The sequence below is a fragment of the Podarcis erhardii genome, assembly GCF_964252035.2.
Source record: "Podarcis erhardii genome assembly, chromosome: Z".
NCBI classification, from domain to species: domain Eukaryota; kingdom Metazoa; phylum Chordata; class Lepidosauria; order Squamata; family Lacertidae; genus Podarcis; species Podarcis erhardii.
Genome location: NC_138504.1, coordinates 3,350,620 through 3,374,674, shown reverse-complemented (window position 1 = coordinate 3,374,674; position 24,055 = coordinate 3,350,620). Strand labels below are relative to the sequence as shown.

Genomic DNA, 24,055 nt, shown 5'->3' with positions numbered 1-24,055 from the left:
GCCATGGGAGCATATTCACCCAGTGCTTTACGAGTTGCACTGGCTCCTGGTGGAGTTCAGGGTCAGATTTAAGGTGCTGCTTTTGACCTTTAAAGCCCTTCACGGCCTAGGACCCTCGTACCTACGGGACCGCCTCTCCTGGTATGCCCCACGGAGAGCCTCAAGGTCCATAAATAGCAACACCCTAGTGGTCCCGGGCCCTAAGGAAGTTAGATTGGCTTCAACCAGAGCCAGGGCCTTTTCAACTCTGGCTCCGGCCTGGTGGAACGCTCTGCCTCAGGAGACCAGGGCCCTGCAGGATCTGATTTCTTTCCACAGGGCTTGTAAGACAGAGTTGTTCCACCTGGCCTTTGGCTTGGAGCCAATTTGATTCCCTCCCCCTCTTTCTTTTTTCTTTTCCTTTCTCCTCCTGCGATGATGCTGCATTTTAATAGTTTAATGTTTCAATATTTTAATTGTTGTATTTTAATCTTGTTTTTAAGTTGTATTCATTCAACTTGTTTTTATTATTGCTTGTTAGCCGCCCTGAGCCCGGCCTTGGCTGGGGAGGGCAGGGTATAAATATATTATTATTATTATTATTATTATTATTATTATTATTATTATTATTATCTTCTGGTACGGTTTTGCTGGAGTCCAGTGGACTCTGAATATTATTTTCTGTTCAATAAGTCTTAGTCTTAGATCCATAGAGGCTATTTCTGCTGATTTTATACTTGACTCCCATATATCATTTGTTATCAGTACCCCTAACTCTTCACTCCATTTTTGCCTATCATATTCTAAATCATATTTCGTCCTGTTGAGTAGGGTTTTATATAGTGCATGTGTAGAGTTTTTTGTTGCAGAGATTAAATCTTGTAGCAGTATGGGTGTTTCTGATGCTGCTATAGCGTTTGGGCGAAATTGCCTTTCCAACCTATGTTTCAATTGGATGTATTGTCATTGTGTTTCACTGGTTAATCCGTACTTTACATGCAAAGTCTTATATTCCACAAATTTGTAATTTTCATCAATTAATTGATTCAGTGTCAAAATACCTTTTTTATCCAATTTTGCCAAATTATTACTTGATTTCCAATTTTTAATTTTGGGTTGGCCCATATTGTTAATTTCTCATGCTGATAGGGGTCATCCTTATTATTTTATTTATATTCATCCAAATTTTTATAGGTGCTTTAATAGTCTCCAGGATAATAGGATATTTCATAAAATTGGAGCTGAGTGTAGTATTTTCCTACAAGAGGTTCAAAGAAACTATGTTCAAGAGTAGCCCTTCTTGCTCTCCTGCTTGCTCTCCAACAATTAGTCTTACTCAGCAGGTAAGCCTGGTGATACAGTTCCAGATTTGGGAGCCCAAAGCCACCTTCCTTAGTTTGAAGTTGCATTTTATGTAGTGATATTTTTGGTGGCTTTATACCCCACAGGCACTATCTAAATAGTTGATTTATATTTTGGAAGTATAATTTGGGGATATATATTGGTAATCCTCTAAGAATGTATAAAAGCTTTGGAACAATATTCATTTTGAGGACATTAACCTTTCCCCAAAGGGAGAGGTTTGGAGGTCCCCACCTTCCAATATCAAAAGAAATCTCAGACACCCATGGATGGCTTTTCATTTTTCCACTTTCCTGTTTTCCACATTTCCACATCAGTTTCCTTTTTTAAAAAAAAGAAGCTTCCCCATGACTATTCTTCAGCATCTCAGTGTGAATTTCTTCCAATTTAACATGTTTGTATACAAAAAGCCCGTCTAGTCCAGCATCTTGCTGACCCAGGTTAACCCCTTCTAGCCTGGCCAGGCATCTCCTGTAGTCGACATACAGGATAATACTAAGCAAGGCAGCGAGTTGGGAAGCTGACTGACTGCAAAACTGAGCAAAGCTAGGATGAATAGTTGCATCTGTGACTCTATAGGGTTAAATCCTCTACTTCACCCTGGACTCATTAGTCTCCGTCCTCTTTGCCTATATGTAAAATGAGGACAATAGCACTGGGTTGCTGTTTGCAGAGGTGAACATAATCACTGAAAGGCACTTCACAATTTTTAAAGAAACCAAAACATTTCCTTAATTGGCTTTTATAAGTAATGCTGTTTTTACCAAACTTAGAAATTATGCAAATCCCCAAATATTCCAAATCTACATGGGATTTTTAAAGAACCTTCTGACAATCATATTTGTCTGGAGCTTTTCTATCTGAGGCTGAAATTCAGCAGGGAGTGAGAGACAGCTTTATTGGCTCCAGTCAAAAGATACCACGCTGGTAGTTTCATTTCACAGTTGAATTTCTTTAATTATCTTCAAAGGTAGATTTTTCTTTGGCTGTTCAGTTTTGGCCATCAAGCGGCCAAAATCTGCCATGCAGCAAGTGAAAAGAAACTTGAAATTGGCATGCGTTTGAAATTCTTCTTTTTTAAAAAGGTTCCTCTTTTTTTCCTGTGAGAAGCCTGTAACTATGAAAAAGGCAAAGGTAACAGAAGACCGTAAATTCATGGAGAACTCCTGGCATATTTTATCACTGCTTAAAAGGGCAGCTAGACTTACATCAGCAAATGTGTTATTATGAACCCCAGCTCTGGAATGTGAAGAGACAATAATAGAATGCAGTTCCCTTTTTATTTCCCCCTCCCCCAACATATCCACATGCTCCCTAACCCTGCACAACACAGGTGAGGCGTCTGTTGGACTCCCAAAGTTGATGGACTACAGCTCCCTTCACCTCCGATTAGGGATGTATGAAGTCAGCAATTTCCATTCCAACATGTATTGCTCACAATCAATGCTGTTTCTGTTCCTCTGCAGTTCAGCTTCCACCAAATGCTACAATAGTTACCCAACTGTCTTCTACTTAATGTAAGTTATGTAAGCTATGCAACTATTTATGGGACCTAACATTCATTTCAGAGAAAAGAAAAGTAATTACTGTAGCTATGTAATGTTTGCAAACTTAAAAAACAACAACAACACAGTGATGTGAAAGAATACATCACTTGACTGATTTCCATTCCTGATCACAGACAAAAACAACTTTCTGCTTCTTTTCTATTTTTCGCAGAATTCTCTGGCATCCCTAATCCTGACCTTTGGCCTGGCTGGGATTGAGCAATGTCTGGAGGGCCTGAGGTTCTCCATCCCTACTATACAAACTTACCTGAGAGTAGCTCCAATTTAGCTCAGTAGTGATTACTTCTGTGTAGGCATTTTTTTTAAAATGAATTGCTTCCCAAGGCAACATGTCAAAGTGATTAATGATCTTTTAAAAAATCAGTATAATAATCCAGTTCCAAATTCAGTGTAGATACCAACTAGGATAAAAAACAAAATCTCTCCTTTAAAGGCTTTTTGAAAAAAGGTCTTTAATAGAGAATAGAGATGGCACTTGTCTGATATGTATCGGTGTATGTACAGGGTTTCACTGTTAGTATTACAGGTTTGTTTTTTAAGAGTTTTCATGAGAACAATTTTCTAGCATGTTCCAGTTTAACATTTTGCCTCTCAATTGCAAATCAAAGAGACAGAAATGATTGAAAAACACACACCCTGAAAGGGTTAAAAAAACTTCAAAACTTAATTTAAATTAATGGCTTTTCTGGGTTGTTCCCAGTTATTGATGGGTCAGGAATGAGACAGTGAGTGTTGAGAGGCTGACTTTGAATTGAGGAGGTGGTTGGCACGTGCTCAGTTTTCAAAGCTGGAACATACTTAATAGTTGTGCCAACTGGAGAGTCCCTGGTAAGTAGTGTAGTTATCTTCAAATAACAGCCTGCAGACTTGGGAGCCTGGGTTGGAAGGGAAGCAGAGAGTTAAGAACAAGTAGCAGGCTTTCCCATCAGGCATCTCCTGCCTTATTCCTATTTTAGCTTCTTCTCTCTGCGATGTCTATCTTGCATTGTTTTTGTGATGATCAGTTTTTTCAGCAACAGTTGTTCAAAAGTGATTTTTTGTGAGGAGAACATGGCCAGCAGAATGTCCTGGAAAATGTGTGGGATGTTATCTGTGCTGGTGTATCCAAGGCTTAGGCCAAGGGTCCCTCTAGTACAGCATGCTGTTCTCACCATGGTCAACAGGAGCCTCCAGTGGGAAGCGCAGAAGCAGGGCAACAGCATAACAGCTTTCTCCTTGTAATTTCCAGGAACTGTTATTCAGAAGCATGGTGCCTCCAACAGTGTAGGCAGAAAAAAGTCAGCATGGCTAGTTGTGTTTATGTAGCTGTAGCTGCACTCAACAGGGCCTTTGTTATACAGTGGTTTGCAGGGGTTGAGGTTGGACGTTGGAGAATTCTCATTCAGATCTCCAGCTGGCTATGAATGCTCAATGACTGGCCACGGACAGAGTTGCTAATGTACCTGTGTTGTAGCCCTGTTCTGCCTGCCACAGCAAAGCTTAGTGGAGGGAGAAGCCAGCCAACCAGCTGAGTCTTAGGGGGTACTTGCCTGGAGACAGAGTCCATATACAAGGCTCAGTCCTGTCCTAAGGCCAGGAGAATCTCAGTTCACATAGTCAGATGATCTGGGGGTCAAGAAAGGCAAGGGTCCAACGTCACAAGAAGCAAGAAGTAGCAGGTCCGGCCAGGAACAACTAATGTTGTTTCCAGCAACTGACTGAGGCTGAAAACCGTCCTTAAGAATGCTGGAGCCAGCTGGTTCTCATCAGTAGCAAGAAGGCTGATCAGCAGCAGGTGGTCACTTCACCTTCTGTTCCTTCAGGCTGCTGCTCAGCAAGTGAAGCTGACTCCTGGCCCATGACAACCTGGGAGGTTTGCAGTGGGATGATAAAATGTCACTCTGGGCTGCTTGAAGGAAAGCTGGGGTACAACTATGAGTCTTGAATATCTCTTGAAGGTCTGGTAGGAATCCCAGAATAACCTTTAGATGAGGTTCTGATTATAGACGATTATTGAGTGCTGCAATTTACCTGGTACATGTCGGTTTTAGAGACTTCTTAATGTGGTGTTGGTTTAACGGCTGATGTTTTTATAGAGTTCTAGTCGATGTACTTTCCTTTTCATTGGTGTTGGCTGCTTCTAGCGGTAGAACTGCCAAACAGGACATAAATAGCCAACTAAATACTTTTAAAATAGCTTTATAGTAAGAATGCACAGGGAAGGTTGGAAACCAGGTCCCCTTCTCATTGTACAAATGGGGCAAATGGAGTGCTGTCGCTCCTAGCTGGCAGAAGAATCCACTGTTTTATAAAATGCGGGCCTGTTGATTAGATATAAGAGTAGCCAGATATTTTCACCTTTGAGTCCCACCATCCCTAACCATTGGCTATGCTGGTTGGGGATGATGGGAGTTGTAGCTTGCAACATTTGGAAGGTGCGTTTAGACTGGGGGAGGCTCTGCTTCTGATGCATAGTGCTCACCACTTTCTCCTGATCCCAGTTTTGTAACAATTAACATTACACTTACTATTAAAAAAAGAGAGAAGGTATCAATGAATAGAATGTACATGCCGATAGTGATGCTGATCATTAAAAAGGCAAGAACTGAAGAGTGGTTCTGAGGTAAAATGGAACAGTAACCTGTTATCCATCATGCTAGTATTTACATCTGTTGTGGATATTGCACAGCAGGAGTCAGGTTGAGGATGCTAAACCCAGTGTGGTTTCCCTTTAAATGCCATGTTGGTAGTTCCATGGACCTTATCTGTGGCAACCCCTAAGCTGTAGATTTCCTATGGATTTTCTCCCCCACAGAGGTACATCTGGCACACATCAAACAATCATGGCTTCCCCCAAATAATTCTGGAAGCAAGTAGTTCATTAAAGTTCCTGAAAGTTGTTTGGAACCCCTAGTCCCATCTCAGAGCCATGATACCCAGAGTTCCCTGTGAAGAGGGGTTGGTTGTTAAATGATACTGGGAATCGTGGTCCTGGTTGTGGACTTCCCATAAGCATCTGGTTGGCCACTGTGAGAGAAGGATGATAGACTAGATGCGCCACTGGCATGATCAACCAGGGCTCTTATGTCCTTACTGTACTGTGTGTCTCATCAGCCATTGGTGTGAGGCAGGGTGACTGACAGCCATGGTGACCACTTCATATAATGCCCTGGTTAGAGAATATTCTGTTCTCACAGTGGCCAACCAGATGTTCCAATAGGAAGCCCACAAGCCATTCTGCTCCCAGGTATAGGAAGAAGATAGAGGAACAAGAAATACCCTTGTACAGACTCAAGGGACAACCAGACTTTGGCAAAGGTCAGGTTTCAGGGTGTAAGGCTCCATGACCCAGAGAAGCTAGCTGTTGACCAAGCAGAGTACAGGAAGAAGTATGGTCCAGGCATTTCAGGCAACAAATGTGGATAAAGGGGCCAAAGGCAGGTGCATAGTCAATACCACGCAGAGGTCAAGATTCCTCATATCAAAAATAAGTTGGAGGAGCAAGCTCAGAGCCTGGGAGAAAGGGATTGGCCCTGAGTGTGTATGTCAGCTGATGGAATGTTCTGACAGACAGGTACTTCAGCCTAGGTGGTGCCCTGGAGGTACAGAACATTGGTGGCTCAGGAGATAAGGCATCTAGAGTTTGATGTCTGGGAGCCTGGTTTAAGACCCAACCCATTCTAGAACTATTACTCATGCCCCCGATACTGCATTCTTATATGTATTTTTTTCATCACCCAATTTGAATCCACATTTCACCTCTCTTAGCTACATTTTGCACTCTCCCATTTTGTAGAGCAAGTTGCCTTGGCAGCCTTCTCCTTCCTTTGCTTTTTCATCTATATTTTATTTGTGGCATATGAATGCCAGAACTTCTTCAAATTCTGCTGAATAGAAATGTTCTACCGCCACCCCTCACTTTTTATTCAGAAATTTCAGAAGTTCATAGGTGATTTGCAAGTACAGTGGTACCTTGGGTTAAGTACTTAATTTGTTCCGGAGGTCCATTCTTAACCTGAAACTGTTTTTAACCTGAAGCACCACTTTAGCTAATGGGGCCTCCTGCTGCCGCTGCGCCGCCAGAGCACGATTTCTGTTCTCATCCTGAAGCAAAGTTCTTAACCTGAAGCACTGTTTCTAGGTTAGCGGAGTGTGTAACCTGAAGCATATTTAACCTGAAGCGTATGTAACCCGAGGTACCACTGTATGCAAAATCTTGCTTATCCTAGTGCCTTGTGCATGATTTCCAGTATGACAAGTTCCATCCAGCTCATTTGTCAACTTTAAGGAGTTCCATTTTGAAGAAGCTCTGGGCTTTGGAAGTGATATTGGAGCTGGGGAGAAATTTCCACTGGCATATATTAAAGATGTATTTCTGCTCAAGATAGTTTTGCAACTTTTTTTGCTCTGCTTGTAATATTACAATAGCCTTCAGGTGGGCTGCTGGAGGCCTAGCTGTCTTGACTCAAGACAAAGCAATATAAATAAACTCACTGCCTAATGCTTTCATTTCACACTTCCCAGGCACTGGGAAAGCTAAATCCACTGTGGCATGATGAGTTAAGACGAGGCACCAGAGCCATTAGGCTTTCTTTCTGCAATAATCTGCTTAACACGAAGAAGCAAAGACTCTCTCAGAATGGCAAGCAGTGAATGGTGTTATCAAGCTCTCCCCACCTCCTCTCCTGCTTCCGCATGCTCCTCTGGTCTTCAACGGATCTCGTAATGGTTGAAATCCATCAAACTGGAGCAAAGGAATTAGTCTTGTTAGAAAGGCAATTCACAAAATGATTGCATTCGATTGGTTGCTCCTGTGGAACTCCCCCCCCCCCAATCTTTCAGCTATCCCACTAAGTAATTCAATGCAGCACAGCTCCAGGGTTATTTATTTATTTTCAAAATGTATATCCAACTTCTCTATCTGGAATAGATTTCCCTCAAGATTAAAACATACAGACAATTCCTTGCTATGTAAAGCATAAACTAAAGGAGCCTAAAGTCTCAATGATAGCAAGAACGTAATGCACTTTAAGAATTTTGCTATTTCAATTTCAAAGATCTGAGCAAGCAGGATTGCTACAGTTCTCTTTAAAGCTAGTTGCTGTCTGTATGATCACTCAGAGGTCAAAAAGGGCTTCCGTGTGTTCTTTTACTGTAGTTTTTGTTGTTGTTGTTTTGTTTTGTTTAAGAAAATTCAAGGGCTTAAAAGAATACATATCATCTTATGAGACAGTTTCCTGCTTAATCTTTAAAGACTCTTCACTGAGCATCTTCCCAGAGGGGACCAATCAATTGCTTTAGTGAGCAGGTGGCAAACTATCTGAATGAATGCTAGTTCTTACTTTGGATTTTAGCAGCAGAGGTTTTGTATTTCATATTCACATTTAGTCTTGTCAGTTAACCTTAGCAAACACCCTGGTATGTGGGATATTAAAGGTTGTATACAGTGTAGACTTGTTGAAATTAATGGCTCTAAGTTATTCTTGACCATTAATTTCATCATCTAACTTTAGATCCCACCCCCACCCCTTGCAAGTAGGAATTAGGCAGCCTGTGATGACTTAGGATAGCTGACCTAGCCTTGATGTGCTGAGGTGGCTGCTTTGGTGGGGAAAGGGCAGCTACTAATTCAGTTATTGGTTCCTGGTGCAGATTGGCTTGTGAATGACGCTCAAAATATATAAGCATATATATTTATATGTTGCTGCTGCTGCGGCCGTGTAATGACTTCATACCTCATGGGACCTGTAAGCCAACACATAGGATGCTGGTTACAGATAGGTAGCCGTGTTGGTCTGCCATGGTCAAAACAAAATAAAAAAAAAAATTTCTTTCCAGTAGCACCTTAAAGACCAACTGAGTTAGTTCTAGGTATGAGCTTTCGTGTGCATGCACACTTCTTCAGATAGTGCATGCACACTTCAGTGCATGCACACGAAAGCTCATACCTAGAACTAACTCAGTTGGTCTTTAAGGTGCTACTGGAAAGAAAATTTTTTTTTTACATAGGATGCTGTTAATGCAAAACCATGGTGAGGCCAGTTTTGGAGTCCTTTTTGTGTACTTCTGATTGCTTGTTCTTAAAAAGGGTGGATTTTTAAAAGAATAATAATAGCAGATTAATGCAGAAAGGCTTTTGAGTAAACACATGTGAAACTGACACGCAGTGGAAATGGACCACTTGGACTCTTCCTATATTGCAGGCTCTGGAGCTAAGGAATGGGGAAAGCTATTGCCTTCACATCTTTCGAACATAAGAAGAGCCTCCATTGGTCCATCTAGCCCAGAATCCTGTTCTCCTAGTGGCTGCTCAGATTCCTCAGTGGAAAGCCTGAAAGCAGGACCTGAGCATAAGAGCACTTCTCTCCTGCGGTTTCCAGCAAATGGTATTCAGAAGCCTTTCTGCCTCTGACCATGGAGACATAGCCATCGTGGCTAGTCTTGCTTGTGGGGACAGTGGATACTAGCATTAGATGGACCTCTGTTTTGGGCCACCATGACTGTTATGATGCTCATTTACTATTTGGGGCTGTCACTCTTGCCTTAATTCATTTGCAAGTGTTCTTGGCCTCATCATGCAACTTTTCAAAAAGACATGGCAAGAATTTGGTACCGAAACAAAACAGAAAAACAGAAACTAGAAAAACTGCAAAGCAATTGCAGTGGAACACACACCAGAAACAGCAGAATGAACACAGCAGCACCAGAGGAAAACAGCCTACTGGTATAATTATATCTGGGTGGAGTTTCATTCCCACGTGGGAATGCCTCTAGTAGGCAGGCCCAGAAGCCGGGTTCTGGTTGCCAAATAGAAAGGACTAGAGGGTCACATTTGGCACCCAGGCCTGAGGTTCTCCCACTGCTGGTATAAAAGAAAGCTCAGAAGAGAGAGAAAACTGACCATGACCCATTAAAATACAGGCCATGTTGCTACTGTGGTCCTGAAAATGTCAAGGCTCGTCTGCAGATTACCTTGATTCCCCTGTCATGGGGAGTTACAACATCAGCATCTTGCATGTAGCATCTTGCATGAAGAAGATCTATGTAGCAAGCTTCTTTTAAGTGCTGCTTTCAGGGCAGGCAAACCACCCCAGTGCAAGCAGGGCAGACAAGGAACACTTTCTGTTTGGCAAGGTATAAAAGGTTGTGTGGAGCACCAACCACTTTGAACTAGCAAACGGATTTCCAATCTCTCTAGGACAGACTTTTTAGCACACTGGCATTCCGAACTCCCTCTCATTACAATAGTTAGAGAAAGTCTTGAGCCAGTTCTTGCTTTCCCTGTTTGTGGCTGTGACTGGACACTGTGAACCCATAGCCATCAAGGGGCAACCCAGAAGCCAAAGGACAGGCTAAAAAACCATCCTGGAAGGGGCATGACTTCAAACATCTTCTGCCATTCAGTTGAATTGGATGAAGGCCCCTGCATCCTCCAGGTTCTAAGAACATGATAAGAGCCTGGCTGCTGGATCAGGCCAAAGGCACATATAACCCAGCACTCTGTTTGCAGTTTCCAAACAAATGCCCTAGTGCTCCCTGCATGTGATCCCTAGGAACTGGTAATCACAGGCATGCTATCTTTGACGGTTGAAGTAGAACATTCTTGCAGGCCTGGCTTCAAGAGCTTGGATTTCAGTCCTAGGATAGCAACAGACAACTTTATTTTCCTGCTTGGCAGGGGGTTGGACTCGATGGCCCTTGTGGTCTCTTCCAACTCTATGATTCTATGATTTCACCTGGCGTCAGATTATTTGCATGTGACTACTTGCCATTGTTATACACCTTCCCCTGAGCTTCAGTGCCTGAAAGTGCCTGCTACTTTGTTGGGTTGGTTGGATTATGCCACGAGGAAGAGTCATGACTCAGTGGCAGACCATCTTCTTTGCACGCACAACATCTCCAGCACCTGCAGGTAGGGCTGAATTCTGGAGAGCCACTGACAGTCAAATTAGTTAATACTGACACCGGCCTATAATTTTGAACCCTTCCACTGGTGTTATCCTCTTGGAATCAATGAACTTATTGGGAGAGATGAACGCAGTTAGGGCTTTTGATGTGTTATCACCTGAGGAAGACATTCAAAACAGGACCTTATCTGGAAGCCTGCCTATTGTCAGCTGCTTCTAGTATCCTTCAATACAATAAAAACTATTTTTATGCTTTATGGTTCTTTGTAAGCCTTGCTGAAATGTACACTTTGCAATTGTAATGATATTTTGTCTGCTTTATTGTAAGCGTCTTCTCATTATCTGACTTTGCATAACATAGCTTCCTATGTTTTTATAGGGCTTAGGTCCTGCTTGTGAGCTTCCCACCTGGTTGGCCATTATACTTAGTGCTTAGCCTAATGTTTTCATGAACCACCTCTTCAGGCACTAATAAGTGTTTACTTTCCAAGGTCTAAGGCTGGAACTTTAAGTTATGGAACTTGTGGTACTCCAGATGTTGTTGGACTCCAACTCCCATCAGTCCTAGCCATTGCAGACAGTGGCCAGGGAAATTGGGAATTTTAGTCCAGCAACAACTGGAGAACAAATGGTTAGCCAGTCCTGTCTCTGATAAAGAATGATCTTTCCACCAGCCCTAGATGAAAGGGACAGAAGATTAGCACAGCTGCATGCAAAACATCTGCTCTGCCACTGAGCTCTGGGTCCTTCTTGGATATTTATGTATAGCATAAGCTGCCTTCCAGTGAGTTGCACCCTTGCTCCATCTTCCTCAACATTCTGGCTGCCAGCAACTCTTCATGGTCTCAGGCCAAGCTTTTTCCTAGCCTTGTAATTAGAGGTTCTTTAAGGGCACGTTCTGAGAATATAGGAAGCAGGCTTACACTCAATCAGAACATTGGTCCATCTTCATTTACACTGACTGTCGTTGGCTCTCCAAGTTTTCACTCAGGGGTCTCTCCCAGGCTGACCTGGAGATGGTGGGGAATGAATCTGCATGCAAGGCAGGTACTCTGCCACTGAGCTACAGCTCTCTTCCTTGAATCAGATGTGCTTTGCCCTTGGGACACATGACTAGAGCTACTTTTAGGGGTGTGGAAAATTGGCTGTGGGCACATAGGTGAAAGCAGAGATATGTTCAGTGTCTTTGAGAATCCCAGAAAGTGTCCATTGGTGATGGAGTTGTAAGGAGTGAGGCTGGCCAATCCAGCTTGGTTTTCCTGAAGTCCAATTTCCATGGTTACCATACCCTGGGATTCCACCACGCAGCTGAGCAAATGGCAGCTACTGACAGGAATTAGTAAGGGAATGGAAGATGACTTGACATAGCCATAGTTACCTGAAAGCTAAGTGTGTGTGCGTGTGTGTGCGTGTGTGTGTGTGACTAGAATTACCTCTTTGTAAAAACAGCTCAGAACATTTTTGATGCGATTACGGGAATTTGTTATCAGTATGTCAACCTTGGAAGATTTAGAGGGTCTGTTACTAAGCCAGACACAGTAAGTGCCTGTGAATCTGTGAAGAGTGAAGCTGAGAATCTCGCTTGCCAAACACCTGGGGGCTGAAATCTGCTCAGCTTTTGTGGGGGCCTCCCTGCCAGCCTCCAAGACTGAGAGAACCCATTATGTAAACCTTGTTATCATCTCTCTGGTTAATTAATAGACGCTCGGTGCCAAATCCCAGCTGAATGCCGAAGATTTCAGTACTTTATTGAGAGTATTTGATCTGATAGGAAGCGCTGTGTCTATAGGAAATGGAAATATACCATCCATTCTCTTTTATCATTTTAAATTTATACCGTGAATTGGTAGCAATGAATGCCTTTACAGTACTGTATTTAAAAAAAAATAAAAAATTAAAAGGCTGTTTTGGAAGGGTAAGATAAACTCTTTGCTCCTGGTGGGCACAGAGGCAATTGCTAAACACCCACTAACAGGCGTCATTAATTACTTCACAGATGTCTTGGAATGGTTCTTTATGCTTCCATGATCTCACTCTGGTCGTCTCTTGGGAGCACCTTTTAAAATGTATTGTGGTGATTGTTCCTTGCCGCCGCTCCGCCCCACAACTTCCCTGAAATGCCTTTTAAACTGGAGAAACCAGGGATTGAACTCCAGGTTCTCCTACATGCCAAACAGGCACTGTTCCTGAGCTATACTTCTTCCCCAAATGCAAGAATATACCTTATGTGAAATCACACCATATCAGTCATATAAAGACAGGTTGGAGCTGCTCTCCAAGGTCCTGAACACAGAGGCAGAGGTAGAATGTCCTCTTCCAGACCTGATGCCTAAGATCTGCTCCCCATCCCTGGAGATGCCATGGATTGGAACATGTATCTTTCTGCACATGAAGCATGTGCTCTATCTTTCTGAGACTTGTGGTCAGCAAAGTGTAACACAACAGTGGGGGGGGGGGGACTTTTTCTGCTTGGCAGTGGTGCTTGGGGCCAGAAGGAAAAGTGGATGGAACAACTAATGCAGTTTTAATCATTGTGCCATAGGCTAGTTTCCACACACACCCCCACACCACTCTTTATCCCCCATCCTGAGACGAGGCATTATCAGAATTAAGGACAAATTCCAACCAACACTTTGGTGTGAAGCAGCACCCATGAGGGGTGTGGCCTGGTGAGCATTCTGAGGGCTAGACAGAGAGACCTGGAGGGCCACAGTTGACCCCTGGGCTTGAGGTTTTGCAGCCCCTGTGTAATATGTGCTACATGCCCAGACATCAATGGCGCCAATTGGCCTTTCAGTCATAAATAAGGGCTGGAGAATTCATTTAACAAAACCTTTGAGGATTCAAAGTTGCAGCCTGATGACATGTTGGGGACTGAGGATTTTGCCACAACAGGAGAAATTCAGCATTTGCTGATTGTTAAATTGTGCCACGGTCAGGTCAAACTATCCATCCCTAATTTGGTGCACCCATGTTTACAGTTCATTAGGTGTCACTAAAATACTTTGAGTCTGATTACCTTGCATGTCAAGGTTGTTGTTTATGCTTTCCTCAGAGCTCTGGCTTCTCCAGAGCAGGAAACCAGAAAGAGTGAAAATGGGTGTAATAATTCAACATTATTCCTCTCACTCCTGTGAATTCCATTAGCCATCTCTGTACTTACTGCCCCAGTTTATCACCTTGACTGCATTCATAATTTTAATAGTACACCCTGTGATTTTCTTTAGTATTCTTTTTGAAATCCGTAATTCTCTAGAGTTGCCTTAAGAGATCCTATCCGTTTTATGGTTCTGACAGCTATCCTTGTTCTTAGGAAAATATTGCCATGTTCACTGCAGGCTTTTGGCACCTTTGGGCAATTTTGTGTGCTTTCTATTTTGCTAGGAGTACCCTTTCAACAAAATTACTGTCAGGTGACCATGTTTTCTCCACAATATTTCCACACACACCCAACACAGCTTCCTTTCCCCCACTCCTGAACGACAAGTTAACATAGTCCTAAATGACTCAGGGACTCCACTCTGGATTTGTATAGAGTTGCTCCTCGGCCTCTTCTTTGGACAAGGAGCTAAAACTGCAGCAGGACCTCAAAGGAAGCTTACAACCACAACTTTGCAATTATCAGGATGTCTGCTGCCTGTGGGGTACGTGACTGTCATGCAGAGGTCCTCGTCTTGTCCTAGTAGTTACTGGATGCGCATTCCAGAGGCAGAATTTGATACTAAGGACAGAGGGCAGGATTGTTCATATCTGTTCATCTCCCAGAATCGATTTATGAGCACAAACAGTTATTATTTATTATGAAATCCAAACGAGTCTAATCTGCTGATTTGTGGTTCTTTGGGCAATAGATAAAAATTTAGCCAAGGATGCCCCACAGCTTCAGAGTATTGTTGAATGTCCCTCAGCTATCAGAGATGTCTTGGGCCAACACTAAAGATCTAGAATTTATTGTTTTGCTTGGCAAGCAAGGACCAATTCTCACTTTACATCATGTACTCTGATTTGCTGTGAACAAATGCATAGGAGGCTCTCCTTAAGAACAAAACCCATTGTTCGAGGAAATATGTACATTAATAAATCCAAATAAATCCATACAATCCTTTCCATGGTTGTCAAAATATAATAATAGGCTAAATAACTGTCAGCTTGCTGCACTTTTATAGTCTCCCACAATTTGCTATCAAGGCCTGTTTTAAAATTGAGCTAAGGCTAAAGTTCTTTCAGAACTTTTCCATTCCCAAATGTTGGTGGCTTTCTCTCTCCATGTGCAAAATTTCTCAAACAATCCCAAGGAACCATATTTTTCACTGTTCATTGCCTTGGCAGTCATTGGCGACCCTTTAGTGCAATTTCCCTACACCCCAGTAGGATCTTCCTGAATCATGCCCTTTCTTCTTCTGGCTAGGAATACCCCCTCAGTTGCAGGCTTAATTGCTTTATATAAATATGGATGCTATTGAACTCAGTAACCATCCTCTTCACTTTCCCCAAAAGGGTACATGAAGAAGGGCCTCAGGTGATGAATGTTGGGTCTGAGTAGATGTGTGTAGGGAGCACAAGGTATTGAGGCATAAGGCATCAACTGAGCTCCATCAAATCTAACAAGCTCCACCAGATGTGCAGGTTAAACATCTCCATTTTTGCTCAGCTAAAATCCAGGCTCCTAGCACTCGACACAACTGGAAGAATAATAATAATAATAATAATAATAATAATAATAATAATAATAATGGCAGCCTGTCCATCTGACTGGGTTGCCCCAGCCATTCTAGGTGGCTTCCAGCATAATATAAAGACACACCAAACATTAAAAACTTCCCGATACAGGGCTGCTTTCAGATGTCTTCAGAAAGTCATATGGTTGTTATCTCCTTGACAACTGATGGGAGGTCATTCCACAGGGTGGGCGCCACTACTGCGAAGGCCCTCTGGTTGGTTCCCTATAACCTCACAATAGGGAACTGCCAGAAGGCCCTCAGAGCTGGACCTCAGTGTCTGGGCTGAACAATGAAAATGGATATGCTCCTTCAGGGTCAAGGCCGTTTAGGGCTTTAAAGGTCAGCAGTAACTATGCTCTTCCTAGTTTGTGAAGTGAGAGTGGAAGACTAACTTTATTTAAAGGCTGACATTTGTGTGAACTGAGGCTGGCTTAAGTAGGACTTTTTGGCTGATTGACAACCATCCTCCAGTCTCATTGGCATTTCCTTCATCCATGCTGTCAGTTCTTTCCCACCACCACCACCCATATCCCTCTGCCTTGTCAGTTACGTTTTCCCTGTCTCTAATACATCTGGCATATTTTCTATTCTTTCTTTGCCTGTGGCTGGCTGTCCGTGGCTTGCATTTTGATTACTGCCAAATATAACGCCTGCGAGGTGCAAACCCTTCTCTCGAAAAATGGGCTTGGTGTGAAGGGCAGGTGGCTGTGCATAATGTTCTTGAGGTTTTAAATAAAAAACAAGAAACTGTAGGCTTGTACACCAACCCTAAGTATACAAATTATTTGACTCCTTTGGTGGGAGGAAGCAGGCTACCCACCACTTTTGCAGTTGCAAAGTCTGGCATGGACTGCAGTATCTTAAGATTTCTCCCATCCTCTTTTGCTGCTCTCTCTTGAAATGTGCTGCAGTCTGCTGTGAGATGAATGTATCTGCGTGGAAGCAGGGAGAAGGCTAAATTAGCATCATCCCTATTGCACCTTTCTCCATTGCAAACGTCCTCTGCTGAGGCAGTTAACCCCACTCCCTGCTAAAGTTGTGTTTATTTCCAGTTTTTGAGTCTGGTTGAGGTGGGGCAACATGATTAAAATTGTCTGGTATATGTGTTTGGAGGAGTCTGTAGTGGAGAACTAATGGGTTGGAGGGAGATATGGGCACAGGATAGATTTGATTCAGGTTGCATTTACCTAATTCACACATCCCAAAACAAGATGTGAACTGAAGTGCTTCTGAATTTTGCAATGCTGCCCTCCAGCCTAGTGAAGTCTGTGGAAATATATATATTAAGGGAAAGTGTCCATATAAAATGCAGAACTGTACAATATACAGTAAAGGGAAATGGTTTCACAAAAGTGTGTTTATGGGGCGAAATTTGCACTAAACTGAAATTTGCCCACCCCTAGTGGGAGAGGGGTTAAGCAATTCCATCCTGCTGTGTCTTTCTTGCAACAATCCTTCTGCCCTGGCTGGGCAAATAAGGCTTTTTGTGAGAGGGAAACATGTTTTCCCACTCGCCCACCATCAACATTACTGCTGTCTGCACTGCACTACATTCACAGCCTGATCAGTAACTGGGACTGCTTCTTCCTTGGAAGTGATTCTGGAGCAATGCTAAGATAATGGAATCATAGAATCATAGAATAGAATCCTAGAATCATAGAGTTGGAAGAGAGCACAAGGGCCATCGAGTCCAACCCCCTGCCAAGCAGGAAACACCATCAGAGCACTCCTCACATATGGTTGTCAAGCCTCTGCTTAAAGACCTCCAAAGAAGGAGACTCCACCACACTCCTTGGCAGCAAATTCCACTGTCGAACAGCTCTTACTGTCAGGAAGTTCTTCCTAATGTTTAGGTGGAATCTTCTTTCTTGTAGTTTGGAACCATTGCTCCGTGTCCGCTTCTCTGGAGCAGCAGAAAACAACCTTTCTCCCTCCTCTATGTGACATCCTTTTATATATTTGAACATGGCTATCATATCACCCCTTAACCTCCTCTTCTCCAGGCTAAACAGGCCCAGCTCCCTTAGCCGTTCCTCATAAGGCATCGTTTCCAGGCCTTTGACCATTTTGGTTGCCCTCCTCTGGACACGTTCCAGTTTGTCAGTGTCCTTATTGAACTGTCGTGCCCAGAACTGGACACAGTACTCCAGGTGAGGTCTGACCAGAGCAGAATACAGTGGCACTATTACTTCCCTTGATCTAGATGCTATACTCCTATTGATGCAGCCCAGAATTGCATTAGCTTTTTTAGCTGCCGCGTCAGATTGAATTCATATTTGAATTTTCATGACCAAATATGAATTCAATTCATACAGATTGAATTCATATTTGGTCATGAAAACCAGTTCAGAGTGACAGCAACTTATCTCTCCTCACTCTGAATGGGTGAATGCTTTTATACACTCCCCCAAAATTAATTCCAGCTGTTTAAAGTCTTGGGGTGGGGGATTCCTCCCTTTCAGATCAACCCCAATGCTGCTGACAATATTTGAAGTTTATAGCTTTGTTTTGTTGGCACTGTGCTCTGAAAGATGCTAGCAGGCAACATGGACCTAAATCATAGGCTCTTGGATAGAAAGAAAAGCTACAATCAAATATACCCACTTAACTACAGAGCATGTCTGTTTTGCTTAGCAGGGCTACTTTGGAGTCAAAGGACTGTGTTCATATTAGAAGAAAGAATGAAATATTACTCAGTTTTAGGTATTAAAATATTCTGCTAAATCAGCTAAAGGACCTGATAAACCTATCTGCTACTCTTTCCATGTAAAAGCTCTCCTGATGTAATATTTCTCCCATCCATCATGGGAGTTCATCTGTATTCATCTAAAAGTTGACTTATTCTCTTGTAAACACATTGCATTTTCCTACATATTGTGCCACCCATCATCCCTTTGCTTTGTCCTGATTTTTTTTTTGGGGGGGGGAGAAACATAAAATGATGGGCTTTGCTTTTAGAGAGAGGCTTCAGAATACAGTAGGTTGAATCCAGACTAAATCAGCCAAACTGTGTCTCCATCAAAGAGAGTTAAGTCATGATGATGACCAACTTGTCTAATTGATTTCAATGGCATCTGAGTTCAACTGATATAATCTGGATTAAATCCATTGTGATTAGTTTTCTTCAATTTTGTATTGCCCTGACCTGAATATTAGCACTCTTTGTGGAGCTATTCATTTGGTTACCCCAGGCATAGATGTTGTATTTAAAGATTTGTGTGCCTCCCCAGTTTTCCTGCAAAATACCTCAGGGTGGTAGTTGTGGAATGTAGAGCTTTTTCACCATGATAACTTTGTGTGGTAGGTTTGGCTATGGGAAAGTGACTTTCAACTCCAAGCACCATTTCTGAGACCAGCAAGGGTTTTGAAACAAAACGAAATTGGTGTGATATAGGGATGGGAGGGACTCTGAACCCTAATCAGCTCTGGTGTTCAAAGATACTATAGCAGACTATAATATGGGATGTTGCTCACTGTTTTTCTTCATATCATTGTTATAGGTTTGAGGGTCAGTGTGGATGATATTTGTGGGTTCCTTCCAGGCTTGTGATCCTGTATCTAATAAAGTTTAGAATCCAGTAGAAGCCTTGGCTATCCAGTTCTTCTGCCTTGGCTATCCAGTTAAATGCTACTATTTATATGGCCAAAGAAGTTGCCATAGAGACAAATGGGTGGGCCTTTTTCCACCTCACTTGGCTGGATGCCACATCATCCTAGGATGGAAAGCAATAGGTCAAGGGAATTTTTTGTGTGAGCATGAGGTTTTGTCTTGTGTTGGAAGTTGAATGCAGAGGTGTGTCTTGCTTTGTGCTGGGCCCAAAGCTGAGCTTGGAACTTCTTTGGAAATCTACTAGGGAGGCAAGATTTGTTGGGGTGTTAATGCTGTGAGCTCTTCCATCTTATGCTCAAATAAAACCATATATTCTAAAGGCACCACAGTCTCCATTTGCCTTCAGTTCAAGGAAACCAATTCCTGAGTAAAGTGTAGGCACCCCTGAAGCCTCTCGCTGCTCAGTGATTGGGGCATGCACAACATTACTTACTGGGGACCAAGCAGGTAGAGATGAATTATTGGATGGGTGGAGAACTCCATTTGCAATAGTTTCTACTGTGGAGACCAAAGACCTGTAACAATGTCCTCCTATATGCCAGATTGGGAATCCTTCGCACTCTTCTCAAGTTCTGTATTCCCTTTGGGGGAAAGTGGTCAGGAGCAGCTTACCCCAAGGTGTGTGAGGTTGCTCACCCACCCACCATCTTCACAATATTTTTGTAACTCGATTTGAGGGTTTCCCCTCCTGCAATGAGAGAGAGAGAGAGAGAGAGAGAGAGAGAGAGAGAGAGAGAGAGCTCCCTATTCTGTGCTGCTCAAATGATTCCTGATCTGCTGGTGGAGGGGGAGAAGATCACCCAGGGGAATGTTATAATATCATAATGCTGTTATACAAGTCTGTGGTGTGACAGCACTTGAAAGTACTGTGTACAGCTCTAGTCACCTCAGTGCAAAAAAAGGATATTGTACAGCTTCAAAGCTCCCCTCAGAGGAAAGGTTATAAGATTTGGGGCTTTTTTCGTTTAGAGAAAAGACAAGTAAGAGGGGAAATGATAGAGGTGTAAAAAAAAATTAGGCACTGTGTGGAGAAAGTGGATAGAGAAAAGTTTTCGCCCCTCCCTCATAGCACTAGAACTTGGGGCCGTCCAGTGAAGCAGGAGGTGAGAAGATTCAGGAGGACAGAGAAAAGGAAGTACTTCTTTGCATATCACATGTGGAACTCACTCCCACAACAGGGGTTGCCGGCTTGGGTGGTTTTAAAAGACAAATTCCTGGAGGATAAGGTTATTCCTGACTGCGTTGTGCCTTCTGAATGCCAGCTGCTGGGGATCACAAGTGGGGAGAAGGCTCTTGTGCTTAGGTACTGCTTGCAGGGTTCCCATAGGCATCTTGTTGGCCCTGGATTTGATGGTCCTTTGGCTGGCTCCTGCAGGACTAAGATTGCCCTCCCTCTCATCTTCCCCTCCCCATTTCAGCTGAACAGGAATCACCTGAGCAGCAGCAGCAGCAGCAGCAAGAGGGCAGCTGCTGCTTTAGAGGGGCCAGGGACATCTGGGTGGGCCTTGAGGGTCAGCTGATGGAATAGCCTAGGTGTTTCCCTCTAAACACTGAGCTCTTTCTGCTAGATTTTTGGGAAAAACTGAGGGGAAGGCATTGAAACATGGCTGCTGTGCCAAGAGCTTGGGTCAAGATGCCTACACTGCCACTCTGTAGGTGAAGTTCGGAATGCAAGTTAAAAATATGTCTGGGGCCGATTCTATGTCACGCTGCAAATCATAGAACCATAGAATTGTAGAGTTGGGAGGGGTCACAAGGGTCGTCCAATCCACCCCCTTTCTGGTCATGAAATACATTCTCTTTGCTATTCTGTCCTAGCTAGCTGATGGTGCTCATCTTAAATGCCCAGTACAGTGGTACCTCAGGTTACATATGCTTCAGGTTACATACGCTTCAGGTTACAGACTCTGCTAACCCAGAAATAGTGCTTCAGGTTAAGAACTTTGCTTCAGGATGAGAACAGAAATCGTGCTCTGACGGTGCAGCGGCAGCAGGAGGCCCCATTAACTAAAGTGGTGCTTCAGGTTAAGAACAGTTTCAGGTTAAGTACGGACCTCCGGAACGAATTAAGTACTTAACCCGAGGTACCACTGTAGTATGGCTTCTTGAAATACCAGCCTTATTATGACTTGTCTAGAAAATGGATGGGGGGTGCATGGTTGGAGTACAGCAATCATCCAGGCCATCACTGATTTTTTCTTTTTTTAAAATGCATATGTAAGGTGCTTCCAAGCCCAGAGGTATCAATACCCCATGAAACGGCTCTGCTTCCCGTGAAAGTGCCCACAAAGGAGTTATCATTCAGTGGGCTCATTTCCAAGATGATGCTTATAAAGACAGAGAGAGAGAAGTTTTATGCAAATTCTCTTCTGTATACTTTCTCCCACAATATTGCTCCCACTCTTATAATTGCCTCTTCTTAAATATCTCTGCCAGCTTTTCTCGTTAATTAATTAAACCTTTGCTTTTACCAGTTCAGAGATTCACTCCCTTGCAAGCAAATATCAATCTGTACCCTCGGGTGAAGGGCGAAGGCTCTCCTTCTTTATGTTTCTGTCTTCCTGAACATAAAAAAACCGCACATGAATGCTATGAAGTTGAAAGAGCAAGCACAGATGAAATGTGCGGCATGGAAAGGGCACAGTCCTTTCCCAGTTTCTGCTTCTGTGGGTTTTAAAGGAGCATGCAGAATTTTACACATCTGTGTGGCTATTTTGTAAATTGGGTGCAAAAAAAGGGAGGGTTCACCTTCAGGTGTGGGACATTGGTGTACTGGCAAATTCAGAAGTGCAGGATCTCTTCATGATACTCTACCCACTCCCCCTCACAGCCATGTCCCTGTCACGAACTAGTTGGATGCAGAAGAACTGTAGGAAGAACCATTTGGGGAACCCTCAAGGGGAGAAGGCTCAGAGCCTGGGGAGTGGTAGCTGCACAATGCTGAGTGGTCAGAGGGAGATGAGCCTTACCATGTAAGATTCCAGGCACAAGTTAAAGGTTTTCTTTGCAAACAAGTGTTCCACATCTTCCTTTCTTTCTGGAATGCGTACTTTAAACTCAGTATTTACACATTCGCCTTTGGGTGGATAGATCTTTGTGCTGTAGCATTCTGTCATGTTAATTCATACATTGTTAATGAGATTGGATGATTTATTCATACTTTATTTTCTTATTAGACACCACCTTGAACAAACTATTGGAAAAGGCAGCCTTAAAAGTACCTTCCTAAAATCAGTAAAATGTGCAAACTGGTCCCTTAAGGCAGCATGATGACATCCAGATTAAAGAGTACAATGAACGGGCAGGCTCAAAGACCAGAATATTTGTTTTAGAAAATAATTGATTATTAGTGTTATTATTTGGGGTTTAAGAAGTGTTAGGGGAAGTGTAGTTCCTCTGGTGGAGGACACATGGTGCTCCTTCTGGGGTGGTTTGCCCACTTTTGGTCCCCAGCCTCCACTCAGCTCTCACCTGGGACTCCTAGAAGCTGTCAGCATGTGACAGTGGTCACACCCTTAGAATGGCTTCCACCGGTCAGCTAAACCAGGTGAGGGGAGCCAGTGGGTCTCAACCCATGGGCTGAGTTATGGACTTCCCCTGCATGCAAATACAGGCTCTGACAGATTGAGCTCTCAAGACTAATAGTGGGTTCTGCAGTTTCTGCATGTGCTGCAGAGGGAAGTGAGCTAAAGCCCCTCTCCCTTTGTGCACAACACCATCTTTGAAAAGTGAGCATTTCATTTACCTGGCTTGGTTAAGAAGCAAAATAGATAAGTGGTGACTGCAACTGGCGATGGGGCGAAGTCTTTATTTTGTGGCTTTCATGTGGCTTTTTTGCCAGCTAATGGGGAGAGAATTTATGGTGGTTCTGAAATGTGTGTGGGGCATGCATGAGAATCCAGTCAAAAAATGAACAGGGGGCAGCATGGAGGGCAAATCTCTCCCTTTCTTTCCCCAAACTTTGTGCCCTGCAAAGAGTTTTCTGAACTTACTGAGAGGTCTTCCTCTTTCCTTCCTGCAGGTGGAACTTTCATCTCATCCTGGAGCCAGATGCTAGTGCCTAGGTTTGCCTTTTTGGCAGGCACCTCTGCATTCAACAGACTGGGGTGTGAGTGACCTTCGTGGGACCTAGATCAAGGCAAGGTAAGCCTCAAGCCCAGATGTTTGAAGCAGGCCCAACTGGGATTTAGATGAGCCAAGGGTCTTGGCATGCTTACCAGGGTGAAAGCCATGGGACTTCATACTACTTTAAGTAGGACATCCAGATTTACAGGAGCCATATTGGCTTCTGATTAGCTCCTGGGATGTCTTGTTTGGCTTGCATGAGAGCATGGACTCCAAAGATGCCCATTTTAGGGGATCATGCTCTCGCATGAGTCACTTGGCTCCCATGAGAGCATGGCCCCTAAAGATACATATGGGGGGGGGCTATGCTCTTCTTGCATGAGTCCCGTGACTCATGCAGGACCATGGCCCCAGAAGACACACGTCCTGATTTCACTTGGTGGCGTGTTAGAGGGTATGGGAGTGGGTGTCTCTTCCACCCAATAGCCCTCCTAGATCCTTCTGTTTGGAAATCCTTCCAAGACCAACTCTAAGGGCCAGATATTTCCTCTCCTTCACATCCTTCCTCAAATCCCACATCCTTCCATGGATTTTAGCTTCATCCCTTAGTTGAGCCCTCGCCAACCAGGTGCCTTCTGGGGGTTTGGACTACAGCTCCCTTCTGCCATAGCCAGCACTGAGATCCTGTGTGATGCGGTGGTTATAGTGTTGAACTAGGACCTGGGAAACCAGGGTTCAAATCCCCACTTAGCCACAAAGCTCACTGTCTTCAGCCCAGCCTGCCTTGCAGGGTTGTAGGGCAAATAAAACAGGGAGGGGGGAGTACCACGTACACCATCTTGAGCTCCTTGGAGGAAAAGTGGG

General features: G+C 43.5%; 1 protein-coding gene across 14 annotated transcripts in view; it reads left to right on the top strand.

The window, feature by feature from the left end:
• LOC309333373 (5-hydroxytryptamine receptor 2A-like) overlaps window positions 1–24,055 on the top strand; it is a 241,512-nt gene that overhangs the window by 122,810 nt on the left and 94,647 nt on the right. For 13 of the 14 annotated variants that reach the window (XM_081846792.1, XM_081846791.1, XM_081846793.1 and 10 more), the window contains exon 2: window positions 23,148–23,269. The gene's annotated coding sequence lies outside the window, so the exon portion shown is untranslated. Of the gene's footprint in view, window positions 1–3,080; window positions 3,163–23,147; window positions 23,270–24,055 lie in introns of those variants that run through there. The other variant, XM_081846797.1, reaches the window with a different exon arrangement.